The 13071-nt window shown below is 38.8% G+C and overlaps 1 protein-coding gene across 2 annotated transcripts in view; it reads right to left on the minus strand.

Annotated features, from left to right (window-relative positions):
• Nucleotides 1-13071, minus strand: part of LOC131230674 (long chain base biosynthesis protein 1-like) — a 37488-nt gene that overhangs the window by 23779 nt on the left and 638 nt on the right. The gene's annotated exons all lie outside the window — the stretch shown is intronic.

Below are 13071 nucleotides of genomic sequence, written 5' to 3' on the forward strand. Positions count from 1 at the left end.
ATGTTGAAACTCTAGAGAGTCTACCACTGAGGCACATCAACAAGTGACACTTCTATTAAAACACAACAAAAACTACAACAAAACAGCAACACAGAACAAAATAGAGTCGTCTTACATCTTGAGGAAAAGAAGATTACAGTCCTTAAGCTTAGGCATGCACGAGGCCCATTCAATCACAAGAGACCTGGCCTTTTGGGAGGTTCCCTTTGATGATTTTCTTTCATTTTTAAAACACCTCGGGTTTCTTTCCTCTCAAACAGCCCACCAAATTGCTCGCAAGGTCATTCTCCATAAAAACTTCCTCGTCTTTCCAATGCCTGCACCGTGCCAAGCAAGTAAGAGCTCGCTCACTGATAGCGGGAAGGACCAAGACACTAGAAAACACCCCAAGATGTCCACCCAGATCTTTCGCACGAAGACACCGGATCGTAAACTACTCCTCGCTGAGAAGGCGCCTCTGCTTCTGGTTGTCTCGCTATACCTTCTAAGGCTTGGCCCGCAGTAGTAGCTTGACCAACTCCAAGCGGGCGGAGCGCTCGTTATCCTTACTGTTCTCTACACCACTGACTGTTCTGTGTAAACAGAATTGACTCATACAAGTGCCTCCAGTAGCGCATTGATCCTCTCGGTTCTGGCCGTCCGTTTGAGGGTGGAAGCTTGTGGGGCCAGCAAGACTGAATATTGGAGGGGCCAAATGGCTTTCCCACCCAGCTGAAAAACGTATAGATTGTGGATAAAGAGATTATCAACAGTTTCCTTGTCACCCATACATAGAAGGCAAACATTCAAGAGAATCATTGACCTCTTCCCAAGATTGTCAATAGTTAAGACTTTTTTCCTACCAACCAGCCACCCAAGAGCGGCTATCTTGGGAGGAACATTATAGTGCCAAACAAATTTGGTATGCCCACCTCTTCTTGACGATTGGCAGCTCAAATGGAGTAGGAGTGAACCATGAAAAGCCTGGACTTGTCTACCCTCAAAAACATGTTATCCATATCAAAGGAAGCCGGGGAGCAAAGATCAGTGGCTCAGATGAGATGTTTGACAGTTGCAAAATATAAATTTGACCAAAGTTGTGGAACCCACATCTCCCTAACCTCAAGGAATTTTTCTCCCAAGCTAGAACCATTAGTTAGCCCATAAAGTCTCCCATCCAATTTAAGGATAACGAGGACCTACAATTTATGGGAGCACAACTAGCCCTTACATTCCCTCATATCAGGCCCCTTGGGTGTTATCCCATTCACCTTACATAACTGCCACCATTTACCCATTATATCCATGTCGAGCGCTCACCACTAGATCGTATACCCATTTAATATCACAGGATAGGCTATGACTTTGATAGTAAAATGGATGTCTAGACCTAGACATTATTCCATTGGTCACAAATGGTTTATTTGATGAGAACCCACCACGGGCCCAATCAATTCTTCACTACCCACTCATGAAAACAAGTTCCCTTTAAGGAATCCATCACTTGATGTAGTCCGTGCATGATTTCTACCAATTATCAACTTCAACCTCAACGCAAGAGTTTGGTCTTGTCAGGATGACCACGTCGACTGGATCAATGGACAGTAGGAATCGTTGCTCCTCAATTGAGACTTTAAGATGACCGCTCATAGGTTAGATCAGTGTTGTGGTGAGATTATGCCTATCCACATATGGTGCAACCTGGTTATTAAGTCAATGAGATCTCGATACCCAAATTGCAAAAGAAATATTAAAAAAAGAAAGAAAGTATAAGCACAAGGACAATGGAGTAGGAAGGGAGAGAACTTTATGATATCGTGCTTCTTCTTTTACAAAAACTTTAAGAAAACTCATGCTCAGAAAAGTATTCGAATGACTTACTCCTATACAAGGTATTCCGTAACAGTAATGGTGGCCATAACAGCCACCATCATTACCTTTACGATGCGGGTCGTAACGGCTGTTACGACCCCCAAAACGGCTATTACGGTCTCTTTATTATTGAAAGGAAAAACCCCTAAAATCCATATCTACCCCGTAACGTTGAAAAAAAAATAATCCAAGAAACTTGTAAACAGACCATTACGGGAATGTTACGGCTTTTATAATGGGGTGTAACAGGCTGTTAATGATGGTTACAAGTCATTTTTTCCATAACGGCTATTACAACCGTTACGACCCCGTAACGGGTAACAGTTGCTACCGTTACCTTTACGTAACGGCATTTACGGTCCCATAACAGCCTTTACGGCACACCATGCTCCTATACCACAACCCCCTTTTATAGATCCAAAATGAATCTTTAATTAAAATCCCCCCAACTAAGAGATTGATTTCAAATCAATCACAATTTATTTCAAGTCAACCCAATCTTCCTTAATATGGTAAAAGCTTAATAATAAAAAGCAAACATAGAAAGTAATTACATCTCTAAATCAACCCCATATGTTCAATCGTATCAATCACACCCCATTCATATCTTCAATCACATAAATCACATTTTCAAATCAGCCCCCCTTATTTCCCAAAAATAGTAAATTACAATTCTTAATTTGGGCCCCCAAATCTATAAATAATCAACCCAAAAATAAGCACATGTTGGGCTCTATGGTGGGATATGGGCCTACGTCTTGCCAAGCCCTTAAGTGGGCCTAGATGGGTTTAAGTGGGTTGGGCCTACAGTGGGCCTAGATGAGCCTAAGTGGGTCGTGGGCCTGCATCATCCCCTTAGGTTGGAAAGAACTCGACTTTAACAAGTCAAATGCTTCACAAGTAGTAGAGGTCCGGATCTAATCTTTTCAATTCGTCGCCCATGATCCATGTGCATTCAGAATTGGGCTAGTTCTTCCATTTTACAAGGTATTGCCTGTATTGGCCCCATCGAGTGTTAGCAGTCTTCATTCTCAACACTTGTTCAACTTCTTCATTCTTTTCCTTTGGGAGTTGTTTATCCATATCGGTGATGGCTTTATTTTGAACCTCATATGCCTCGCCATAGTACTTGAATAAGTCCACCACATTGAAAGTTGATGAGATATCTAAGTCATTTGGCAACTCGATTTCATAGGCATTGCCACCCAACTGCCTCTTGACCTGACTTGTACCAATTTTCCTAGACTTGAGCTTATTGTAAGTTCCCCTTGGAAAACTTTCTTTACGAAGACAGACCATAACTAAGTCACCTTCATTATATAACTTCTCACACCGATGTCCGCTCACAACTTCTTGGTACCTGGTATTGTGGTCTTCAATCTTTTTCTTTATCCGAGCTTGCAAGTCTTGGACATGCTTGGTGAAAGCATCAGCATCTCCGCTCACTTGCTCTTGCACCAATAATAAAACTAACTCAAGTACATAACGTGCACTTCTTCCATTTACAATCTCAAATGGAGATTTTTTGATGGTACAATTTACTGATTTGTTATAGGCAAACTCAGCTTGAGATAAAGCCAAGTCCTACTAAGATAAGTTGTCGCCTACGGTACTCAAGAGGTTACCAACAAGGTTTAATGCTTTACTAGCGAACGACAACCGGGGTATTACGACAAGGGAGCCTCGGACCTCTTCTTAATTCTTAATTTTGTGAATATGAAATCAAAAATTAAATCAATCGCAAAAGATTTGCCTAAAATTAAATAGATCTATAATATCAAAAGAAAATGGCAATATCTCAATTATGCCTTAGTAGGACAACCTTTCACGTAATTTCTTACGTAGGGCAACCTCATATCACTAAACAATATTGAAAAAGTTACGAATAAAAATAATATGCAAAACACGCTTAATATAACATGAAATTACAGAAAACAAAAAACTGCTTACAAGTTAGCTCTGATACCAAATTCGTAGGATTGGCTTACAAGCAGTTGTAGATCACATAGAATTAAGAAAAGAAAAACTCTAGCTTGCTAACCAAGCTCTTGCAAGGACTAAATATGAATTCGTTAATTAAACTTTTGTTCTAAAACAAAGAACCCATCTCTTTATATAGAGATCTACAAATACTATTTGAAAGAACTATACAAAAATTGTGGGTAAAATCCGTGGGCGAATAGTACCCAGTTTGGCAACTGAATGGGGAAAATCTCTTTCTCATTATCGCAATGTCCAAAGTCCAAATGGACAGTCCCATTCCTTCACCTATTGGGACTATATGATAGCATGGAAATATGCTCTCTTCTTCCAAAACTCAGAAAAAGGACATTCTTGGTTTTTGAATTTCTCAAGACCATAAACCAAAGAAATCCCGCCTTGGTTTTATACGCAATGGTGGACATTGTTTGGAACACATTCATCAATTCTGCCAAATACCCTCTTTACACACTATGCCAAAATGAAAAAATTACAGAATCCTGAGTTCCCAGCTCATTTTGTAATGATGTACTATGCCAAATACGGACTTCCATGGATTCTGAAGTGGAAGTATGAAGTTTTACCTTTTGAATATCAAAATGTCAAAGTCCTCTTCCAAACTACCTACATTAAATGGTGGAACAAATTCGATTGTGATATATAGTTCTTGAAGCAACTAAGCAAACAATCGCCCAAAAGGAAATACCAAAGACCTTCAAAGAAGTTATTTCTTCCTCAAAGCCTGATGAAGCAGCCATCTTAAAGAAAGAATTAGCTGACCTCAAATCTGCGTTCATTGCCCTCCAAGATTAAGTATCCAGTCGTCATGAATCTACGTATCATGACTCAGAAGAATCATCTACAACAGCACCAGAAGAAGAGCAAGATGTTGACGTTTTCTTCTAAAGCCAAAATCTTCCAAGCCAAAGTCATTTAAGCACCGACTACGCCAAACTTAAGCCAAAGTCATCTAAGCACCGATGACGCCAAAGAATCTCATCATCACAAACTTCCAAAAAGGCTACTATAGCAAATCACTGTAGCAACAAATGCCAAAATACTGTAGCATTTTTACTGAAGCAAATAGTAAAAACCATACAATAAAACCACACAGCTGTCAAATAATTGTCAAACTGGGTACTATTTGCCCACGGATTTTACTCACAGTTTTTGTACATTTCTTTCAAATAGTATTTGTAGATCTTTATATAAAGAGATGGGTTTTTTTGTTTTAGAACAAGAGTTCGATTAGCGAATTCATATTTAGTCCTTGTGAGAACTTGGTTGGCAAGCTAGAGTTCTTCTTTTCTTAATTTTGTGTAATCTACAACTGCTTGTAAGCCGATCCTGCGGATTTGGTATCAGAGCCAACTTGTAAGCAATTTTGCGTTTTTTGTAATTTTATGTTATATTAAGTATGTTTTGTATATTATTTCTATTTGTAACTTTTTCAACATTGTCTAGTGATATAAGGTTACCCTGCGAAAGAAATTACATGAAAGGTTGTCCTACTAAGACATAATTAAGATATTGCCATTTTCTTTTGATATTATAAATCTATTTAATTTTAGGCAAATCTTTTGCGACTAATTTAATTTCTAATTTTATATTCACAAAATTAAGAATTAAGAAGAGGTCTGAGGCTCCCTTGTCGTAATACCCCGGTTGTCGTTCGCTAGTAAAGAATTAGACCTTGTTGGGTATACATTTTATTAACAAGCTACTCGTCTTAATTTTTATTTTGTAATTATGGATCTAGGAAGAAGATCCGTTTCTGAAAAATCTACACAATTTCTTTGCCTACGGATTTTACCCACAGTTATTGTCTTTGGTACCCCGTGAAGTCTCATAATTTCTTTGAAAATATGTTGGCGACATGCATAGTGTTCATCGTCCTTTCGCATGGAATGAAGTAGGGCATTTTCAAAAAATGATCCACAACGAAAATCGAATCTACACGAGTGTTAGGAAGACCCAGAATGAAGTCCATAGAAATATCCACACAAGGCTCAACTAGAACGGGAAGTGGCGTATAATAGCCCATATATTGCACATGACCTTTAAAAACTTAACATCCGCAACATCATGCTACGAACCATTCGACGCCATGCTATATACAGGGCTAGTAGTATTTTTCATCCATCATGGCCAATATTTTATCCCTTCCAAAGTGTCCACCCAATCCTCCTCTATGTGGCTTAGAATCTTCTCTAGTATAGATCCTTCGGGAATGCATAGCCGAGAACCCTTGAATAGATATCCATCATGTCAGATGAATTCACACTTTAGATCTCGGCTATCCACACACATGTCAAGCACTTTACCAAAAAAGGGGTCCTCTTTATAATGTTCTTTTAATGCCTCTAATCCAACGACCTCCACGCCAAGACTTCCTAGTAGAATCACCCTCCTACTCAAAGCATTTGCTGCTTTGTTCTAGCTTGCAACGTTATGATCCAAATGGAAGGTATGTTCTAGTAGGAAAGTCATCCAGTTCACATAAAGAGCACTTAGCTTCTTTTGGGAGTTGAGATATCCCAACGCCTCAAGGTCCGAGTATAGAATGAACTGCCAATGAATCAATTAATGTCCCCAATGTCATAACGCAAGGACCACTGCATAGAACTCGAGATCATACATGGAGTTGTTCTGCCATGCATTATTATGCTTCTCGCTAAAGAAATCGATTGGCTTTCCTTCCTAACTCAATACCATGCCAATGCCAACATTTGAAGCATTGCTTTTCACTTCAATGACTTTATTGAAGTCTAAAAGTGCAAAAACTGGAGCTTCAGTCATCTTCTTTTTTATGACATCAAAACTTCAATCTATCGCTTTAGTCCATTCGAACTTGCCTCCCCGCATGTAGTCATTAACAGGTGCGATGATGGTGTTAAAATTCCAAATAAATCTCTGATAAAATGTCGCCAAGCCGTGGAAAGAACGAACCTCCGAAAGGGTTTGTAGGGTGGACCACTTTGTAATGGCCTTGATTTTCTCTTGATCAACCTTGGTCATTTCTACAGATATAATATACCCCAAAAACACAACACTAACGACAAAGAGCACTTTTTCAAGTTAACAAATAATGACTCCCACCGTAGTACATCAAATATTTGTTGTAAATTATCAAGATGAACAGATGCATCAAGACTAAAAATAAGAATATTATCAAAATAGACAATTAAGAACTTTCCTATAAAAGGGCAGAGTACCTCTGTCATCAACCTCATGAAAGTGCTTGGAGCATTTGAAAAGTTGAATGGCATGATGAGCCACTCGTGCAACCCGTCTCAACTCTTAAATGTAGTCTTCTACTCATCCTTGGGCCGAATACGTATTTGATGATATCCGCTCCGCAAGATGATCTTTGAAAAAACCTTTGCTCCATGCAGAATGTCCAGCATATCGTCCAAGCGAGCAATAGGAAACTGACACTTAATAGTAATCCTGTTGATCGCACAACTATCCATGCACATCCTCCACAGTCCAGACCCATCTTTCTAAGGGGTTAATAATGCAGGAACAGCACATGGTGACATGCTTTTCCGAATTAAACCTTTTTGTAGTGTCTCAGTAACCTGTCAGTGGAGCTTGGCATGTTCGGCTCGACTCATCCGATGGTGCACGAAATTCAGCAGACTCAAACCCGACACTAAATCAATGTGGTGTTGAATGTTCCTCATAGGAGGAAGTCCAACTGGAAGTTCTTCGGCCACCAAGTCTTTATATTCATGAAGAAGTTCCTGCATTGGAGGTGGAACATCCAACTGCTTTGTGTCTTCTTTAGCAACCAAGACATAAATGATGCTCGTCTACTTACTTTCCTCTTCAAATTTCTGCACACTGGGTGATTTTTCACCCTATTCTTTATCAGATTTCAGTGTTTGAAGATGTTCCATAGAGTGCAATATGATATTAACACCATCCTTGATGAAAGAATAGATGTTGGCCCAAGTCATGTGCACCATATCTCAGTCCCACAACTATGGTCTCCCTAATAAAAAGTGGCACGTATCCATGGGGACCATATCAAACCATAAACCATCCTTGTACTTGGATCCAATAGAGAAGGAAACTAAGCACCTAGAGTTAACAGAAACCACTCCCCTTTTCTTGAACCAAAAAATATGATATAGTCGTGGATACTTACATTCTTTGAGTTTTAATTTGTTCACCATTTCTTGTGAGACAATGTTCTAACTGCTCCATCCGTCTACCAAAATAGTGCATATCTTACCACCAAAAGTATAAGTAGTGCGAAAAATGTTGTGTCACAACCATCGCCCCACATTAACCACTCGAGGTGTCAATAGCATAATCCGTTGGACAACCAATGACTTTCCACTATCACAATACACATCCGTTGAATCTTTCCCAATAGGCACCTCATCTTCATATTTTGCCCACTTCAATTTTGGTTAGCATGAGGTCGAGAGTGTCTTCAACATATTCTCCTTCCTCAACCAAATTTACTTTAGTTGTAGACAGATGTTTAGGAAAATGAAAGGAATGATGTCCCAACTGCTCACATTTAAAGCACGTGAAGGAGTGTTGCTTTGTCCCATCTTCGGTAAATTAGCCCTTTGTCCAAAAACACATCTCTTCGAGTTGGGGCTTGGCTTTATTATTAGACATTGGCCCATTGTCCCTCCGTCTATGGGAAGCCATGTGGTTGCCTTACGTGAGAAGTTAGCATGTTGCTCCGTTGTCAATGATGACCCTCATGGGGCACCAAATCGACTCCCAAGTTTGCAATTAATTATCTTTTCGGCTTTTAACACAAGCGTATATGCATCAAACATTTTAAAAACATCTCTAAAAGTCAATTCATTTATGATATCCGGGTTAAAACCATTAAGATATCTTGAAAAAAAATTTGTCTTCATACTCATGAAACTCTGCTCGTGATGTCAATGTATAGAACTAGTCGGTATATTCATTTACCAACTTGTTCCCTTGACATAAATTATCACGTCTTTGATAGAGGTCACGGGCATAAGTCACATGTAGAAACTTCTCTTTTTAACTTCTTTTTCATCTTTTCTTAAGAATTTATTTTCTCCTTACATTAATGGATTCATTCGGCTTGAAGATCATCCCACCATGCAAACGCGTAACTAAAAAACTTCACAACTACTAACTTCACCTTCCAATTATCAACGACTTCCTTGTACTCAAACACCTTTTCCACCTTGCTTAACCAATCGATGAAGTCGTCAACATGTTACCGACCAAGGAATTCTGGAATTTCTACCTTAATTCCAGTTTCTCTGTCATGTTCCAACAATCGAAGGATTCGATCATTGGTGTCTTCACAAACCAAGGCCACCCGTTATTGGTTAAGACCTGGGTGGGGACCTCCCCCTATGTGTCCATGCGCTCCAACTTTGGTATCCGGATTCTCTTCATTTTTGAGCTCTCCCACTTGATAAGTGAAATTGCCTACCATATATGTGAGTTGATCTACTCACTCTGTGAATGTGCATATCAATTGAGTTATTTGCACAAACTCTTCTTATGTTGCCCCCTTCGAAGCCATTAGAGGATGATGTAGAGTCTAAAAATCCCCAAACACGACCCACTCTTATACCAAAATGGTGAAATCCAGCCGGTTATCGAGTCAATGAGATATCAATACCTAAATTGTAAAGGAAATAAAAAAGCATACCCACAAGAACAATGAAGTAGAGGGAGAGAACTTTATTGATATCAACCTTCTTCTCTTACAAAAACTTTAAGAAAACTCACGCTCAGAAAAGTATTCGAATGACTAACTCCTACACCACAACCCCCTTTTATAGATCATAAATGAATCTTTAATTAAAATCCCCCAACTAAGAGATTGATTTCACAATTTATTTCTAACCAATCTAATCTTCCTTAATATCATAAAAGCTTAATAATAAAAGCAAACATAGAAAGAAATTATATCTCTAAATCAGCCCCATATCTTCAATCGTATCAATCACATCCCCTTCATATCTTCAATCACATCTTTAAATCAACTCCCTATACCTCTCAAAAATAGCAAATTGCAATCCTTAATTTAGGCCCCCAAATCTATAAATAATCAGCCAAAAAATCAGCACATGTTGGGCTCTACAGTAGGCTATGGCCTACGTCTTGTTGGGCCCTATAGTGGGCCTGGATGGGCTTAAGTGGGTTGAGCCCTACAATGGGCCGTAGGCCTACATCAACCTGAATAAGTTTGGTAGATTTAGCATGTTGATCTCACATTGTCAACAGCAATTGAGGACATCCGATGAAGGAACGATGAGGGGCAACTTACAACTTGAGGTTTTCGCACGTGGTGAACCAAACTGATGGAGCGGATTTTCCAAGCAAACTCCATAAGGGTAGGACCTTGGTTATGGGTAAGAGATGAGCCATGATTAGATTAGATACATTTTAACATCTTTTTACTCCCTACAACTGTGTAAGGAAAATAAATTGTCTTAGAGTGAATCCGTGGATGTCCTAAAGAGACGAGGCACTTGGGGCCCGTTTGGTACATGGGCTTAGATGGGATTCGGTGGGATGGAATTGCATTTGGTCCCATGCGGGATTTTCCGTGGATTTTGAAATCCACTACACATGTGGGCCCCACATTGATGCATGTGTTTTATCCATGCCGTCCATCCATACACATCCTTTACACGTGAATTCTAGTTATATATGTGTACGAGTGACCAACATCCGTTATGAATTTGGTTCATTGATTACAATTCCATGGTCCACCAAATGGGGTTTTGCTTAATCCAGTGTTTTTCCCATAGCAAGAATTTTATCCCAAACATGTGGATCAGATGGCCAAAATACCATGGTATTTCTAGACATGCAATCATTGTGCAATAATGGTGTTAATCCCATCTAATACAATTCCATACCATTTAATTCCATAAACCAAATGGGCCCTTGGGGAACCATGTTGACTTTGTGAATCTCTACCACGGGACTATCCTTGATCCTTGCTTTCTATTAGGATTTTTGTGCTATTTTACACACATTCACACACACAGGATTTTGCTTACAATGAGAAAGAAACACTGGGAGTGTGCACATGTATGAATGCAACTAGGGCTTCCCACCTCCAATATGTTCCCTAAGTAATGTACCTCATGGCCCAAATGGACCAAACTTTGGTACATGCTTGGCTGGTGCCTTTTGGGAGGCCTCCTCAATGGCAAGAACATAGAGGAATTCCCTGTAGGCCTGATAGGTTCCTACGCCGCAAAAGGCACTTGTGGTATGAATACTAGTGGTAATAGTTGCTCCCGGTTTAAAAAATACACGAAGGAAGTAAAGAAAATGCAGAAAGTAAATTGCAGGAAAGTTAAGGGGTCGTTTGGATGCTTGTAAATGAGGGAAGTTTAAATCATTTACAACTTGCGTTTGGATGGCCCTTTCGCCTGTAAATCATTTAAAGGTTGTAAATGATTTACAACCTTTTGCCCCTTCTCATTTACTAGCAAAGGATTTCATTTACTAGCAAATCATTTACAACAACTCTTTTTTTAAACGCATTGCTATAAAGAGAGACCTCTCTCTCTCTCTCTCTCTCTCTCTCTCTCTCTCCCTCTCTGCCCCAACAGCAACTAATCTTGCTACCAGCCCCCTTGTCGGCAAGCATTTGAATTCGTGGGCCCACTTCTATGGCTCACCTAATCTTGGTTTTCTGTGAGGATCAACCCTAAGCTTTAGTGAGATGGGCTTAACCCAATGATCCACTTTAAAATCCCCTCTTATATGCCATTTGAATGTTTTTAATGAATTACTTCTCTAAACTATCCCAATTAAAGGATATAAACCATTTACAATCATTAACAGATTAAAGCCAAACACAGGCTGAAAATCATTGACAACTTAAACCATTTACAGGCATCCAAACGACCCCTAAGTGAGAGAAAATAAAGTGCTGGAAAGTAAAATGACTAGAACTAACAAATCTGCAAAAAAATTTAAGAAGTCACCGAGTCTTTTCTAATTTTTCACAACAGCTATTGGAATTTTGAAGGGCATGTAATACACAGGGAGGTCAGCCAACGCCGCCTTGATTAGGCTAATACAACCCCAAAAGAAAGATAGGCCCCTTCCAAAATAATGGAAATTGATTTCCACCACTGATCCTGCATTTCAGTTTCAACTAATCTAGACAGAACTTACAAAAGTTACATATCAACAATCCAAAAAAGAAAAGAATAGATCGAAACCTTCACAGTTTCCAACGTCAATTAATTGATTTCCACCACTGATCCCACATTTCAGTTTAAACTAATTCAGACAGAACTTACAAAAGTTACATATCAACAATCCAAAACAGAAAAGAATAGATCGAAACCTTCACAGTTTCCAACGTCGATTAATTAATTTCCACCACTGATCCCACATTTCAGTTTAAACTAATTCAGACAGAACTTACAAAAGTTACATATCAACAATCCAAAATAGAAGAGAATAGATCGAAATCTTCACAGTTTCCAACATCAAATAATTAATTTCCACCGCTGATCCCACATTTCAGTTTAAACTAATCCAGACAGAGCTTACAAAAGTTACATATCAACAATCCAAAAAAGAAAAGAATAGATCGAAATCTTCACAGTTTCCAACATCAATTAATTGATTTCCACCACTGATCCCACATTTCAGTTTAAACTAATTCAGACAGAACTTACAAAAGTTACAAATCAACAATCCAAAAAAGAAGAGAATAGATCGAAATCTTCACAGTTTGCAACATCAATTAATTGATTTCCACAACTGATATCACATTTCAGTTTAAACTAATCCAGACAAGACTTACAAATTTCACATATAAACAATCCAAAAAAAGAAGAGAATAGATCGAAACCTTCACAGCTTCCAACATCAATTAATTGATTTCCACCACTGATACCACATTTCAGTTTAAACTAATCCAGACAGGACTTAAAAAAGTTACATATCAACAATCCCAAAAAGAAAAGAATAGATCGAAACCTTCACAGTTTCCAACGTCAATTAATTGATTTCCACCACTGATCCCACATTTCAGTTTAAACTAATCCAGACAGAGCTTACAAAAGTTACATATCAACAATCCAAAAAAGAAAAGAATAGATCGAAACCTTCACAGTTTCCAACATCAATTAATTGATTTCCACAACTGATATCACACTTCAGTTTAAACTAATCCAGACAGAACTTACAAAAGTTACATATCAACAATCCTAAAAAGAAGAGAACAGATCGAAACCT

This window comes from Magnolia sinica, chromosome 17 (assembly GCF_029962835.1).
Source record: "Magnolia sinica isolate HGM2019 chromosome 17, MsV1, whole genome shotgun sequence".
Taxonomy (NCBI): Eukaryota; Viridiplantae; Streptophyta; class Magnoliopsida; order Magnoliales; family Magnoliaceae; genus Magnolia; species Magnolia sinica.